Below are 16728 nucleotides of genomic sequence, written 5' to 3' on the forward strand. Positions count from 1 at the left end.
AGAAGGGCATAAAATAGAAAATGAATGTGTTGGTTAAGCCTGGTAATAGCTATTGAAGAGGTCAACTGAGTTCATTTTAATGCTAAAACTGAAGGCAAATTGTGTCTGTTCACTTATAATTTATATGATCTGTGCTAGCAAAGTCAATAACAAAACAAGACTTTAATTCTCCAGGATATTAGTGTTAAGTGTGCAGGGTCATCTGCTAAGATGGTGAGTTTCCAATGAGTACTCATATGGTTCATTATTTGTCTTGACTATGGGCCCTGCATTTCACTTTTTAAACTGAACTGCTAAATAAACTTCATGGCAAAACATCTTAGGAAAAAAATGAAATCATAAGGAAATTGTTATTTTAGAGAGGATTGTTATATGCTGTTATTTTTAGTTATATGTGATAATATAAAATAGACAAAAGAAAAAATAATAGTTTTAAATATTTTCTTTTTCCTTGATTATTTATAAAAATGATTTTAACATCCACTTTAAAACGTTTTGAGTTCCAACTTCTCTCTCTCCCTTCCTCTTTCCCTCTCTCCCAAACCTCCTCCCTTCATGAGTTAGTAAGGAATGAATATAGAGAATTTTGATGGAACTCTACCACAAATGATCTTATCAATTCTACCAGAATTTAGAAACAAATCATATTTGTTTCTTATTTTTTTTCTCCAAAATCCAGCCCTTTTCCAAGCTTCCTTATTACTAGACAATACTAACATTCTATTAGTCATCCAGCTTGTCAACTTCAATGTTATCCTTGACTGCTCATTGTCACTTATCCCATATATGTATTCATTGAACACATCTTGTCATCTCCATCTCCATAGCATCTTTCACATAAACAATTCACTTCTCTGACACACATAAAGCCACATCTTTCGTTAAGGTCCTCATCACCTTTTGCATGGACTATTGAAATAGCCTTCTACCTAGTCTTACTCCCTCAAATGTCTTTCCTCTTCAAGCTACCATCTACAGCAGAGATGTCAAATACTGGGTCAGTGGGCAAGATATACCTGCAAAACTTTAGAATGCACCAAAAACAGATTTAAATGTAACTGGGAAACATTTAATGAAACAAATAAAAATATAATAAATTACAGGTAACATTACATCTTAAAACTGTCAATACTTAAGCTGTTTGGTAATCCTTATGCATAGTTTAGTGCCCTTGTTTCCATTTGAGTTTGACACCAGTGATCTACCCATATGCTAAAGTGATTTTCTTTTTTTTTTACTTTTCTTTATTTTTAAATTAAATTTTATCTTTATTTTATTCCAATAAGGAATTTATACTTACATTTTCCAAAGTTACATGATTCATGTTGTCTCCCTCCCTTCTTCCCTCCCCCACCTCCTGGAGTTGACAAGCAATTCCACTGGGTTATACATGTATTATTAAAATAAAGTGATTTTCCTGGAGCACAAGTCCAAACTTATCACCCTTCTCTACTCATATATACACCTTAATAGGTTCCACTGGGTCATTATTACCTCTAGGATCAAATACAAGCTCCTATGTTTGGATTTAAAGTTTATCAAACCTGACCCTTAATTCCTTTCTGACCTTCTTACACATCACTCTCTTCCAGGTAGTCTATAGCCCAGCCATACTGACCTAAATGCAGTCCTTTAACAGGACCTTCATCCCTTGTCTCTGCGCACCTCTGAGACCTGAGTTCAAATTCAAATTCAGATACTTAACTATCTCTGCAATTGTGGGTAAGTCACTTAACCTTTATTTGTCTCAATTTCCTCAACTGCATAAAAGAAATTATAACAGTATTGGTTCCAAAGAGTTGTTGAAAAGACAGTAGATGCTATCTAAATACTTATTCCCTTCCCTTCCCTTTTACATTGTCTCTCCCCTCTGCATCAAATTAATGCAATGGTCTTCCCCTCCTCTTCTTAGAATCCCTGGTTTTCTCTAGGTCTCTGCTTGAATACTTCCTTTTATTAAAAATATTTCCAATTCCCCCTGGTAATAGTTCTCTCCTTTCAACAAAATTACTTCCTTTTAAAAGTTATATTCTGCATCTATTGTTCCATGTACATATAAAAGTGATCGAGGATTTATATCATTTTGTGTCTTTGGAATCTCAGAGATTAGCACAGTACCTGGTAATAGTTGGAACTTAATAGATGCTTATTGATTGATATTTCCTTACTAATAATAACAAATTGGGTAAAATCCTGCCTTTGGCATAACTAAGAAACCTTGGGAAAGTCATCTGTTTAAGACTCAAAGTTGCAGACTTCCAGATCTCAATTGTAGAAGGGGGTTCCCTCATGGGGAATTCCCTATATCAATGTTATTATTGGTCCAGTCTTTTACCCTGACAAAGAAAGGTACAAATACTAAAATTTGTACAGAAATGGATACTTATGGCATTCAAAGCAACCTTAATCCAGCCTTTACCTACTTTTGTATCACTCCAAGTCTTATTTGTATTATTTATTTATATTATATATTATATATTATTTATTATATATATTTATATTATGTATAATATAATATTATTTATATATATATATTTATATATTTTATTATTTATCACTCCAAGTCTTATTTAAAAACAAAACAAAAATGTTTAGAAACTTTTGCTGGGGGGGGAGGTAATGATGCATAGCAAAACAAACATAAATACAAATTTCTTAGTGTTGGTGTCAGCAGAATGTTTTTGTTGTGGCACAGAAGGAAACCAAAGCAGATGGTACATAATGAAGACTGAGAGAGAGTCGTACTATTCTTCATCTCCCAGATTGCATTTAGCCACAGTTCTTAGCCCTGTGGACTTTGCTGAGCTGTACGAGAGAGTTCATGCTACAGTAGGTACAGGCCAGCATTCTCTATCAAACACTTGTTGGCAATGGAAAAGTACTAGGCTAAAGGGCTTTATTGCTTCTGAAGAAAGACTAGGGGGAAATCATGATTCAGAGAATTTATGCTCAAAAATTCAGATTTCTCTTCATCTACAAAAATGTCTTTCATTTGAGTTTGATATATTTTCTTTGGAAGTACACAAAGAATGCAGAAAAGATTTCTCTTGTAGCCTTTGCCAAGCAGAATTTGCCAGCTGTCATTTTTCAGGATGTTAACCAGGGAGGTTCTCAAATTAGGGATCTCAATTTCTCCCTTATTTTGGTGAATCAGAAGAATTGGGTCAACACAAACACCAAATGTACTTGAGAAGTCAGTAGTAATTAGTGGTTGGTTGATGAAATCCAAAATCAGATCTTCCCTAAGTTCTCCATCATTTTGTTTCAGTGAATTTGATTTCTATATCAACAATATGCAATTTCTTCAGAGGGCTATTACCATTCTTTTAAGGAGACAGACTGTTACCCAAAGTTCTATTATTACTGTAACATTGACTATTCTGGCCCTGATTGCTTCAGGATTTTTACAGTTTCCATGCTAGGCTGGCAACATCTGGACTGACATCCTGACTCTAAGTCCACCATGACTTGAATGCCTGGATCTAGGACTCCACTGCTTATGTCTAGAACAGAAAATGATAAATAAAAGAAAACCAAAACCCGGAGTCCATTTATTGCAACCACAAAACCTAAAGGGAAAGGTAGAAAGTATTTCTTCTCCAATACCCGGTTTACTGCATGCTACTCATGCTATAGGTGAACAAAATGCAGAGACAGAGGCAGAGAGATAGAGAAAGAGACAAAAAGAAAGAACTAGAAAAAGAGAGACTGAGACAGAAAGAATGAATAAGCAAAAGAGACAGACAGTGATTAAGAGAGACAGAGAGAGAATGAAAGCATCCTAATCTGGTAGCTTTGATGATGCAGCTTCTTGTTCTGTCTACACAGCTAGTGGAAAGATGATGGTCCTGCCTATATGGAAGGGAAACTATAGGATGTCTTTTTCCAGAAGCAAATTCCTGTTATCTCCTACAAGAGGATGTCCCTCTTCTGTGATATGGACTATGCAAAGTCCGATTATATCAGCCAACCTCAAGAACTCTTTCCAGGGAATTGTGTGAAATATCAGAAAAAGAAGACCAGGTTCAATTGATCATATTTTGAATAAAGTCTGATTTCTTTTTGTATGAAATCCCTATTTCTTACACAGGGCACCTTGTGGAACAGTGGATAGAATACTGGGTCTGGAGACAGAAAGACCTCAGACATTTTCTCTGTAACGCAGGGCAAATCACTTAATTTCAATTTCCTCACCTATAAAATGGGGGTAATAATTGTACCTACCTTGCAGGTTTATTGTAAGGATTAAATGAAATAATAAATATAAAGTACTTAGCACAATGCCTGGCATATAGTAAATGTTATATAGATATTAATTATTACTATGCTGTTATCTCATATCTATCACTCTGTTAAGACAGAATCTCAGTTTTCATTCATTCACTGAACATTTCAAACACATCTGTTACAATTCGAGCCCTTTTTCTAGTTCTCTCACAACTTTTTTTTCCAATTAAAATTTTATATTGTTTCTAAAGGTTTGTCAACAGCTTTCTCTTAATCAAAATCCATTAGCAATGCAATTATATCCTTGAGCAGAACTGAAGAGATTGTACTTGTGGGTCACCTGGGAAACATTTTTATTTATGCCTTGAGAATAAATAGATTTTAAAAGTATTGTCATGGCATTCATTTCAATTCTACGAGTTCTGAAGATTTTTTTAATATGCTCCCATGATGGGTATTTTAAAACTGGAAGGGACCTCAGAGACCAGCTGGGCCAACTCTTTCATTTTAGGGGAGGAAAACTGGGTCAGGATGTAACATGCTCAGGTTTACATTTGTAATAACTGTTAGGAGTGAGATAGAGCTCCTGCTCTCTGTCTGGAGGGCCCATGTTCTTACAACTGTACTACTTGGCTTGAATGAAATGATTCAAACTAATTGTTGTAGAGATTCCCAGGCCATTCTCTGATCCATGTTGGATCATTTTGTAGATAAATTTAAGAACTAAATGCCTTCTTCAAGAATATGGACCAACAACCTTACACTAATAGTCCAGTTTCTATATTTTCTCCTGATTGTTCCATTTCTACTCCCCTTCCAGTAACATAGAAACATCCCAGTCATTCCTTCCCCTCAAAATCAAGGAGTTACTGAATCCTATGAAGCCTCTGTTTACTTCCCATTATTCCCACTATTACTAAAGTAGGAGCAGCCCTCATTACCTCTTGCTTGGGCTACTGAAACAGCCTTCTAACTACTTTTCTGCCCCTCTAATCCCTTGTTCTTCCTGAAACTCAGCTCTGATCATGTCACTACATCTCATTTAAAAGTTTCCAGTGCCTTCCCACCCCCCATTTCCACCTCAAAAAACTCTGAACACCTTAACATTGCATTCACAAAAGTTCACAATTGGATCTTAAGGACCCTATCATCTCATCTTCCCCTCCCTGGTTACATGATTTGCCCAGGGTTGAATAGCTAATAAGAATTCAAGAATTTGAATTTGAATTTGAACTCAGGTCTTTCTGACTCTATTGACTGGGTCAACAGGTACCTCCAACAAAGAGACATTAAATAATTAATTTGAAAAATGAGGAAAGCTGTTGAATGAGTATAATGTCACTTGAATGGCACTGAAATTAGAATCAGAAATATGGGCTCTAGCAATATGATGTTAGATAAGTTATTTAATTCCTTTGAGGCTCACTTTCCTCAGCTATAAAATGGAAATAATAATACAAGCATGACTTGCCTAACAGGATCATCATATTGAGACAATAAATATGAAAAGAGATTTGTAATTGTAAATTAGGCATGTAGATTAGGCATATTATTATCATAAGTAATGATCATTACTACATAGCATAGTGGATAAGAGTCCAGGGCCTCCAGTCAGGAAGATGTGAGTACAAATTTAGCCTGAGACACTTATTTACTGAGACCCTGGGTAATTCACGTAGACCTCTGATTGCTTTGGTTTCCCATCTTCAAAATGAAGAAGACAATAATAGTGCCTATCTCTCAGAGTTGTTGTAAAGATCAAATGAGATAATATTTATAAAGAACTTAGGACAGTGTCCTGCACATAGTAGGTACTATATAAATGTTAGGCATTATTATTATGTCTGCTTAAATTCAACAATGTATTTTTTCTATCTCTCCTTGTGTCACTATGTCTAAAAACAAACAAAAACAATGTTGACAGGAGTTAGAGAAACTGAGTCCAAATTCCAACCCCTCCTCTGGTGACTAGTCACCTAAGTGATGAGTGATTCATTTAATCTTTTCCATCCTTGGTTTCTTCCTTTATAAAATTAGGGAGTTAGACTAGACTAGACTAGGATCCCTTCTGGCTCTAAACCTATGGTCCTACAACTGCACTAAATTTGATATATTCTAGTTGAGTTTTTTCCTAAGTCCCTCTCTCTGGTCATTCCATTTTCATACTTGTAAATAGTAAAAGATGAGTGCAATCAACTTACAACCAAAAGCTTCTGTTATCTCAACATTAGCAAACTGTTTGCCCATCTCCTCCCCCTTGCAATGAGATAATGAATCGTAATACCTATCTATCCAGTCCTGGGAATCACGAAGACTAATAGAGCATCCCTTGGCTGAAGAGGGCACTAGGACCCTCCAGACTCCTGGAAGCAGCGGGCTTGGCAAGGAGTCAGTGACACTGAACTCACTGCGCTGTTACACAAGGCAGAGAGGAGTGGTGGAGGCAGCAGCCACAGCAGCGGCGGCGGCGGCGGCGGCGGTGGCGGCGGTGGCAGCAGCAGCAGCAGCAGCAAAGGCAGAAGCATCTGTGTGTCCTCTGTCACTGCCAATGGAAAGGTATTTACTTAATTCCTCAGCACTCAGATTCTTAGCCTGCAAATTCCCCTTCAGAGCTGGCTGAAGACTGATGCTCTAGAACGCTGGGTTTCTCACTGATGGGATTCTTACCCGTATTTTGGTTTGTATTTCAACAGCTGACGGAAGCAACAGTGTCATAAAGAGATGGGCTAGTTCTCCCCCAGCTGCTGAAATCGGGAGACATTTGGAGCTGTAAGTATGGAGTTCACAGATCTCTGTTGTGCTATTTTTTTTTTTTAATTGGCTGTGCGCATTGATGTTACATCTCCTTTCCCGAAGAGAAAGCAAGAGGTTTAACATGTCATCTGCCTTTTTTCCCCCTTCCATCTGTATAAGGAGTGCATTTAGATTGTTGGGAAAAAGCAAAAAACGATCCTAATTACAGGCCTGAAACTAACACTTTAGTGCAGCTGGGGTCGGCTGTTTGAGCCTGTGATCTTAGAAGTTGAATTTGCGGTGACTTTTGGTTCCTTCAGTTGGAAAGAGACGGAGAATTTTTGCTCAGTGCTGCAGGCTACACCCGGCTGGCTTTTGCTTTCTGGGTTTTGTTTTCTAGGCTTCAAGGGTTGTTTGTTCTCTCTCTAATCTTTGCAGTGGTGCAGTGTAAAAAGGTATTTACGTTTTCTTTATTCCACAACCCAGATGCGCTCTTATCTGTCACCATTGTATTGACTTCATTGGCCCAAGACGATTGCTCCCCTCAAGTGGAAAGACTATGAAGACATCCACAGTTTGCTTTGGCTTGGACTGTGCACTTCCTGCACATATTCCAGGTTTCATTTGAAGTAGTTTAGACTGGGTCTAATAATTAAATCGTAGCCCCGACTTTTTCATTGTTCAGTTGCAGTGATTATGGGTGGTGTGTGTCCAGCTTCCCTATTTTAAAAAAATAGCTAAACATAAAATCCACCAACGTAAAAAACCCAGGGAAACCCTACAAGATAACTGAAAATTCTACTACGTTACTTACCTACGTTGATATAAAGAAAAGAAGATGCTTTCACTAGGACCTTAGTGAAAATTTCAATGTACTGTCTTATGTATCCTGAACCCAGCTTTGCTGCTTACTGCCTTTATAACCTTGGGCAAATCACCTCCATTGACTAGGCTTCAGTTTTCTGTTCTGTCAAAATCAAGGGGTTGGACTAGATGACGTCTAAGGCCCCTCCCAATTCCAAGTCTAGGATCCTATGATTTTGATTTCAAATGTTACCTCACATCTAAGTACTCTAGGCTAGTACCCATTCATGAATTAAAAGCACGAGAGAGCCCAGAACTAGGAGTCAGAACACCTGATCTCAATTTTTGGACTCTGCTGCTTTCTGCCTCTGGGATCTTAAATAAATCATCCTCATATTACCTCTTTGTGCCTCAGTTTCCTCATTTGTTAAAAAAGAATTCTTGCCTTGCTTACTTTTCCAGATCAAATGAAATCATAGTTGACATAAAGCTTGCAAAACCCTAGACAGAGCAATGTGTAAGGAAATGTGGAATCATGGAATCCTAGCATTAGAAAGAACCTTAGAGGTCATCTTCTCTAGCCATCTTCCCATTCACCAACCTCCTTCAATGTCATCTGGTTGCTATTATTATTATTAAATATACTTATTTTTAATTAGTCATCTATTTTGTGGTTACTTCTAGCTGTTTCTTCTATCAGGCACAACAATGATGTTTGTAGTCTACAAAGTACTTTCATAAGTATTATTTGCTTCTGATAGCATGAGGCAGTGCAAGCCATACATCTCCATTTTAGAAATGAAGGAGCCTAGGTTAAAAGTGATGTGATGAGCTATGACTTACCCAAGATTATATGGCTAGCAAGTAGCAGAGCTCAGGTCTCACACCAGTCACTCTTTACACTGAATCTCGCTGTCTTTTAAGTAAGAACTCAATTCTATGAACCATAAGGAAATTAAAAACAAAATTTTCAAGCATAATGATTTTCAGCCAAATATAGAATCATTGTTTGCTGAACTGGGAGTTAGGGAAACTTGAATTCACATTTGACCTCTGATATCTGACTAGTTTTGTGACCATGGGAAAGTCACTTGACCTCTCTGAACTTTGGTTTCCTCATCTGTAAATAAAGGAATTACTCTTGTAAGACTTTGTCTAGCTGTAGAAGGAACTGATGGGGTCTGAATACAGATTGAAGCATAGTATCTTTCATTTTATTTTCTCCATGAGTTTTTTTTTATATAAGAGACATGTATCTTCCTTCACAATATGCTGAACATGGAAATATGTATTGTTTTATAGCACAAGTGCAACCTATATCATATTCCTTGCCATCTTTGGGAGGGAGAATTGAGGGGGAGAACATAGATGGCAAAATGTCAAAAAAATTATTTAAAATTTCATCTCCATGTAATTGGTAAAAATGCAATTAAAATGTGAAAAAGACATGATTTTAGTGAAATAAACCAATTTGCAAATTTTAAATTAGTATGTTAGTCAGATATTATTGAAAAGGTCAAATGTATATGACAAAGATAATAACTATAGCCTCAGTTAGTTATGGGTAGGGTCAGCATTAGGATGATAGATCAATCAAACAACAAGCCTTTATTAAGCACATACCATGTGCCAGTCACTGTGGTTGGTGCTGAGGGATACAAAGAGCAAAAAGTGTCTGGGTATGCCCATCTTACATATATGGGTTTGTTTGCACCTTATACTACAAACAACTGAATGACACCTAAGGACAGTGTTGGTGAAGACGTGGCACACATGCAGAGCTGGCACTCAGAGAACTGCTCTGTTCCCCCTCTTCCTAGAGTCCAAGGACATTTTTGGATGCCCCACCCCTCTGTCCAGCTGCCCAAAGCAAGCACTTTCTCCCTCAATTCTCTCCCATAATCTGAGGGCTCATAGACAGCTTGAATTTGCCCTCAGGACACTTGAACTCAGAAAAGGTTTACCAAGGAAGCTAGGATATCAGATGTATAGGGCATAGCCCCTGTAAGTGCCATAGATAATGATGCAAGCAAATTTACTTTATCTGAAGAGAAGATAAGGATTTCAGCAGTCTGGGGTGGAGAGAGTGGCATTCTAGGCATGAGGGACAGTGGCTAGCAGAGCAGAGACGGGGCAGGCATGATGAATGACCCTTTAGGTTGGTAAGTAGAATTTTTGAAATAATAATTACAAAGTAAGGCTGGAAAGATAATTTTGCTCTAGATAATAAAGAGCATATAATGACAGGTGAATGAATTAGTTTAGATGTTATGTGGTAAACATCCAGGATCCCTTAAATGTTTGTGGTTTGGGTATGATTGTTAACAAAAGTGAGACACAGTGAGACTTGTATTGGGAACATTACTTTGGAAAGAGTGTAAAGGATGGTTGAGAGAAGAGCATGACTGAAGCTAGGAAGGCTCAGAGGATCTCATAATAACCCAGGCAAGAAGAAATGAGGACCTAGACTAAGATGGCATTAGAAAAGAGAGAGAAAATCCAGAGGTTATTGCAGAGGAGCAATTAACAGAACTTGGTAACTAATTGAGTGATGTAGAGGTAAGATAGAACAGCAACAAAGAAGAGCAACAATAATGATATATATATATATATGTATTATATATAATGGTGCTGGGGAAAAGATGCTATATATATCATATATACATATAATTATATGTACATATACATACTATGATTATTTTTATATATCATATATAGTAGTAGTAGTAGTCTCTCGGTAACCGAGGATGACGATCGTCTTTGTGCGTTTTCATCTATGATAGATGAGTGTGCACCAAGATACTTGTGCGTGAATAAGTGGAAAAGTCGATGCACAGAGACAGTCCCACTCTCTCTGCGTTGGAAGCCTGGGTCCAGTGGCACGAAAAGTCGTTATACCTGGAGACTTCCTCAGCTGCATTGAATGGCCGTGTTGTCTTTTGTGCTCCATCACACCCTAAGCACTCCACAGTGCTTTGCTACATCGCCATTTCAGCCGCTGAACCTTCTTATTGGTTTCTTCCGCCTGTTCAGCCGATGATTGTGATACACACACACACACACACACACACATACACACACACACACACACACACACACACACACACATATATATATATATATATATATATATATATATATATATATGACTAGATGGTGCAGTGGATAGAGTGCCAGGTCTGGAGTTAGGAAGACACATCTCTATGAGTTCAAATCTGACTCCAGACACTTATAGCTATGTGACCCTGGGCAAGTCACTTAACATTGCTTACCTCAGTTTCCTCATCTGTAAAATTAATGTAAAGGAAAATGGTAAACCCCTTTAGTATCTTTAGCAATAAAATCTCAAATGGGCTCATAAAGAGCAAGACACAACTTAAATGACTGAACAACAAGAAGTATGTGTGTGTATTGCATTGTATAATCTCATTTGATTCTAACAACAATCCTGGGAAGTAGATACCATTATTTTCCTTATTTGAAACATGAGATAACTGTAGCTTTTTGAGTTAAGTGACTTGCCCAAGGTCACACAATAAGTATTTGAGGCAGAAATCAAGTCTTTTGACTCTGACTTCAGCATTTAAGCACCATACCACCTCATACCCAAAAAAGTTTTCTTGGCTATATAACTGACTGAATGGATGTGCTATTGATAGAAATAGGAAAGTGAGGTTTTACAGTAAGGATGGTTAGTTCCACTTGGACAGGTTGAATTTGAGCTCATGGCAGGGCATGCCATCCTTACATCCTTTTCCATTAAATTCTTTGCATAATTATGTATAATGCATTTGAAAGGAATGAAAATGCGCACTCATAGAAACTAAGAAACTAAGAGGTTCTCAGCCCTGGAAAGAGGTAGCAAAAGCATCATTTCTGATTCTTCTCAAATGTACTATTAGAGGGATCACTCCAAATTTGGAGATCTGTGAAATGCAGAAATGATTGCTTTGGTCCTGCCAATGGAGTACCGGATCTTAATGAACTATGATAATACTTTGTCTATCCAGGGTAACAGGGTTGAGATGAGGAGACCAGGCTTACCATTTAGACATCAAGAGTCCAACCTACCTGGGCTAACTAGGGACTTTCTTTATTCCAGGATTCTTACAGAAGGTCATTTTCAAAGTGTTATGACAAAGGATACATGGGTGGGTGAGGCGCAGAATCTTTCCCTTTAAACAGATGATTCAAATTAGGTGTTTATTAGTACTCTGAGAAACTCAGATTCTTTTGTAACATTCTTAGAATTTGTTATAGAATAAGTGTTTGGTTTCAGCCAGGTCTTAGGAATTCTCACTTTGTACAAATTAACAGGGGGGTATAAAATTAATCATCTAGATGGTTCAGTGGATAGAGTCAGGTTTAGAGATGAGAGGTCCTGGGTTCAAATGTGACCCCATATACCCCCTAGCTGTGTGACCCTGGGCAAGTCACTTAACCCCAATAGCCTAGCCCTTACCACTCTTCTGCTTTAGGATGGATATCCATCCTAAGGTAGAAAGTAAAGATTTAAAAAATAAATGCAATACACATAAAACCTAAGCAGAAATACATGCTTAATCTTTCTGTGATATTGTGATTTGTTTTCCTTTACTGTAACTACATTGAATAACCAGAGCAACAGTTTCCTTCCTACTCTGATAAGGATAGCATATGTACAGGGCCAAGTTCACTTGCCTTAATTTTCTCCTTTTGTCTTATATTAAAATCAGTTGAGGAAAAATATTTTACCACCAGACATTTATTTGAGAAAGGAATGAAATAATCATTTATATAGTGCCTACTATGAGCCATGTATTATACTAAGTGCTTTTATAAACATTTCCTCATTTGAGCCCCACAATAACTCTGTGAGGTAGGTATTATTGTTATCCCTGTTTTTTGCCCTTGAGAATGATGATGGTCGACTGAATTGTTCTATCAGTTTAAATCTAAGAAGAGTAGAATTGAAATAAAATAAAATTGCAGATAGCTTGAATTAGGCTAGTCTGGATCTCGGGGTTCTTCAGACTTTTTAATCACTAGCTTTGTTACCATGGAGAATTCCTTTCTCTCTGAGGCCTAGTTTTCTTGTACCTATAAATTGGGGGTGAGAAATAGATAGGTGATTGGAGAGGAGAGAATGGAAAGGAATGGGAAGAGACAGAAAGGGAGGGGAAAGAAAGAGGAGACTTGGACTATTAAATATCTAAGATAAGGACTCAAACATTTTGGGTCATGGACCTCTGTAATAGTCTCATGAAGCTTATGAAACCCTTCTTAGAATAATATGTGAAGCAGCTTGGTGCTGAAGTAAGTAGATAGATCACTAGATTGGTGTTCAAATCTGGCTTCAAATACTTAGTAGCTCTATGATCCTGATAAATCACTTAACTTCTGCCTTAGTTTCCTAATCTGTAAAATGGAGATGGCACTTGCCTCTCAGTATTGTTTGTGGATAAAATAATATTTATATAGAACTATGTAATTGCTAGCAACTGTTATTATCATTATTATTATTATTAAGTGGATAAAACTTAAGAAACCAATTATATTAGAAATAATTATCAACTTATATTTTTTAAACAATAAGTTCATGTACTCTCAAGGTAAGAACCACTGTTCTAATGTTTCTTTTAGTTCTTAAATGTTATAAAAAATCACTTGGCATCACAATTATTTTTATACTTTACCTATGATAAAATATACCTAAATAACTTTAGAGTTTATAATTTATTATGGCATAAAGTTAGGATTTGAAGGAAAATATTTTCTCCAAATTATGCCCAAATAACATATTATTACATTAGAGAAAAATGAAATTCTTTATTATTATAGCCTATTTAAAATGATGAATAGAAAACTGTGTTAAGGCCCTGGTTCTTCTGGATGTCTCTGCATATAGGGTCAAAGTCTTGACTCTATTATAGACTCCTCCTCCTTCCATCATTGCCATCTCTTAGAATCTTAATATCCCTTATAATCTCGGCTCCAGCACAACCCTTTGGTGAGGCCTTGCTAGAGTACTCCTACACTCCCTTCACAATTTATTAATGCTCCATCCCTTCTGAAATTATATAATCTGCATTTTCCTGTGTACCTGCTATCTCCCTTTCTTGAAAAAATGTAAGTGCTTTGAGGTAGAGACTAAAGGATTGACTATATGCTAAGCACAAGAGGCAAAAGACAGTTCCTGGCCCCAAGAAGCTCATAATCTAATGGGGGTGAAAACAAATAAATATGTACAAGCAAGTTATATGCAGGATAAATAGGAAATAACATAGAGAAGGCACTAGAATCAAGAGGATGGGAAAAGCTTCCTGGAGAAGATGGGATGTTAGTTGGGATTTTAAGGAATCCAGAAAAGCCAAGCAGTGGAGATGAAGAATGATAACATTTCATATATGGAGACCAGCTAGAGAAAGTGCCCAGACCTAAGAGATAAAGTGTCCTGTTCACAGATCAGGCAAGAGGCCAATGTCACTGGATCAAAGAGCATATGGTAGTAAATAAGGTATTAAAAGACTGTAAAGGTTTGGAGGGGGACAATTAGGGAAGTATTTGAATGCCAAACAGGATTTTGTATTTCAATTTAGAGGCTATTAGAGAGTCACAGGAATTTATTTGTAAGGGTGGGGGAGTGATATAGTCAGACCTTGCATTTCTGGAAAATAAAATTGGTAGTTGTATCGACCTGGATAGGGAAGAAACTTGAGGCAGGTTACTAAAATAGTCTAGGTATGAGGTGATCAGGGAGGATGCAGTATCAAAGAGAGAGGTGGATGAATTGGAAGATGGTGCAAAGGTGAAATAGAGAAGTCTTGACAGTAGACTGTATGGCCAGGGATTGGGGGAGATAAAAGAAAGAATGAGAAATAAAAGGTCACTGTGATCTTGAGGGATTCAAGGAATGAGGCATTTGCCATTGACAGAAATAGGGAAGATAGGAGAGAAGGGAGACTTTAGAGAGAAAGATATATCCTGGATATCCAGATGTCTGAAAGTCTGCTGGGAGGTGTGAGCCTGGAGATCAGCAGAAAGATTAGGATTAGATGATATATTGAAGAATCATCAGCATAGAAATGGTTAACTACATCCATGGAAGCTGACGAGTTCAAATGAAGTAGTATGGAGGGAAGAGAAGGGAGCCCATGACAGATCTCTATGAGACACCTACAGTTAGATGTGATCCAGATCCATCAAAGGGTTTAGAAGGTATAGGAGAAGAACCAAGAGAGAGTAATATCCAGAAAACCCAAAGAGAAGAGAATATTATAGAGAAGGTGATCTATAGTGTTGAAGGCTAAAGAGAGATCAAGATGCTGTTTTTGTCTTTCTATTTCCAGTACCTAGCTCACTGCCTGGTACACAGTAAATGTTTATAAGAGTTTATTAAATAACTTGATTTTTCTGGTGGAAATGAGAGATAACATTCTGTTTCCATGTTGGTATAATTACCAGAGATGAATGTTTGATTGTAATATCACTCCAAATGCAGTTCCATGTGTAAATACTTCAACTGATCATAAAGTCAGGATTGCAGGGTTCTATACTGGTCCAGATTCCCCATTCCTAGACATAGCTTCCATCTTTTTCTCTGATCAGGCATTCTATATGAAGTCTGAAGGCTTCATTTAGTACCTAGTAGATTGGTATGTTCAAAGTCACACATGATTCAAAGTTACTTCTTTCTTCCAAGAGGGTTGGATTATTCTTTATTATAAGCATCAAATAATTTGAATCTAATTCATTTTCATTTCATTTCCCCTTACATGCTGAATTAGCTAGGCTCTGATATGTTTTGAAAGACAGTAGCATTAAGGAAAGATGAGAAAATGTGAATTCAGTAATGACTCACAGTTTATGCTAAAAGTCTTCTCCCCTTTGACAGCTCTAGAAGATCACGAATTCTAGTGTGTAATCATCCTAAGTACCATAAAATATAGTACTATTGCAGCTACTTTCTACTTATGAACAGCTATGCTTTTTACAAAAATGAAAATACTCCCTTGAGTGAGCACAATTATCTTCATTTTACAGATGAGAAAAATAATATACTAAGTCCATTCTTCCACATTTTGAAGAATATGTAAATTCCACTGTTAAGGGGAAAATTTAGGATTGAGACTGAATGTATTATTTAGTGGTCGCCAAGGATTTAAATTCTAAATCTCAATGAAATACTCAAGTCAGAATGGAATTTTATGGTGGTTTATTTACAAAAGAAGGAAGAGATTAAGAAGAAGGAGATAGAAGGAAAAGGGTAGAAGATCTGCTCTGGCCTGGCCTGAGCCAGGGGGAGTTCAGAGTCCTCTCAGCCAAGGGGCCTTCCCAGAAGATTAAATCTAACTTGGCTTCCAGCTAGGAGGTCTCTTCTAAGATGAGGGGCCTCCTTGGAGGCTGGTGCCTTCAGAAAGCCAGGGAAAGAGGATTCAGCCTGAACACTTGACTAAGGGAAGCAGTCTCAGGACCCACGCACCACCAGCATCTCCAAGTCCACAAAAGCCTTCAAAAGCCCCCCTCACAGGAAGTGATGTGAAATATAAAGGCAGCTCTTTATATCACTTCCTGTGTCTCACATGTACCAATGGTGGCTTAAACTTGACTTAGAACAGCCCAAGGGGTCAGTCAGTTGTTTCTGATTTGTCACTTGCTAGCACACATAGGTTACAGACCATCCTCCCCTACAGTTAATTCTTAAGTGGGGGTGTATACATTCTTGGTTGCTAGAACTCTAAAGACCAAGCAGGATGGAGTAAATCTAAAATTCACACCACTCTATGGTATTGCATGTGGTAAAGATCTTATGGACACATACAAATTACCATTTTGTTCTAATTTACCATGGAATTGCCTTTCACAGGTTCTTATTCCTAAATTTATATTTTTTCAAATTTTTAGGGAGTTGCATGAATTCTATGAGAAGTATTCGAACTCATGCAGGAGCAAAACCAGGATTAAAACTTGGGACTGATATTTTGG

The 16728-nt window shown here is 37.3% G+C and overlaps 1 protein-coding gene across 1 annotated transcript in view; it reads left to right on the forward strand.

The window, feature by feature from the left end:
* Nucleotides 1–6633: 6633 nt before the first annotated feature.
* The window catches only part of RAB27B (RAB27B, member RAS oncogene family), a 258468-nt gene continuing 248373 nt past the window's right edge, over nt 6634–16728 (forward strand). Inside the window, exons 1-2 of the mRNA XM_007487559.3 lie at nt 6634–6783; nt 6921–6996. The gene's annotated coding sequence lies outside the window, so the exon portion shown is untranslated. The remainder of the gene's footprint in view (nt 6784–6920; nt 6997–16728) is intronic.

Source organism: Monodelphis domestica, chromosome 3 (genome assembly GCF_027887165.1).
Source record: "Monodelphis domestica isolate mMonDom1 chromosome 3, mMonDom1.pri, whole genome shotgun sequence".
Classification (NCBI taxonomy): domain Eukaryota; kingdom Metazoa; phylum Chordata; class Mammalia; order Didelphimorphia; family Didelphidae; genus Monodelphis; species Monodelphis domestica.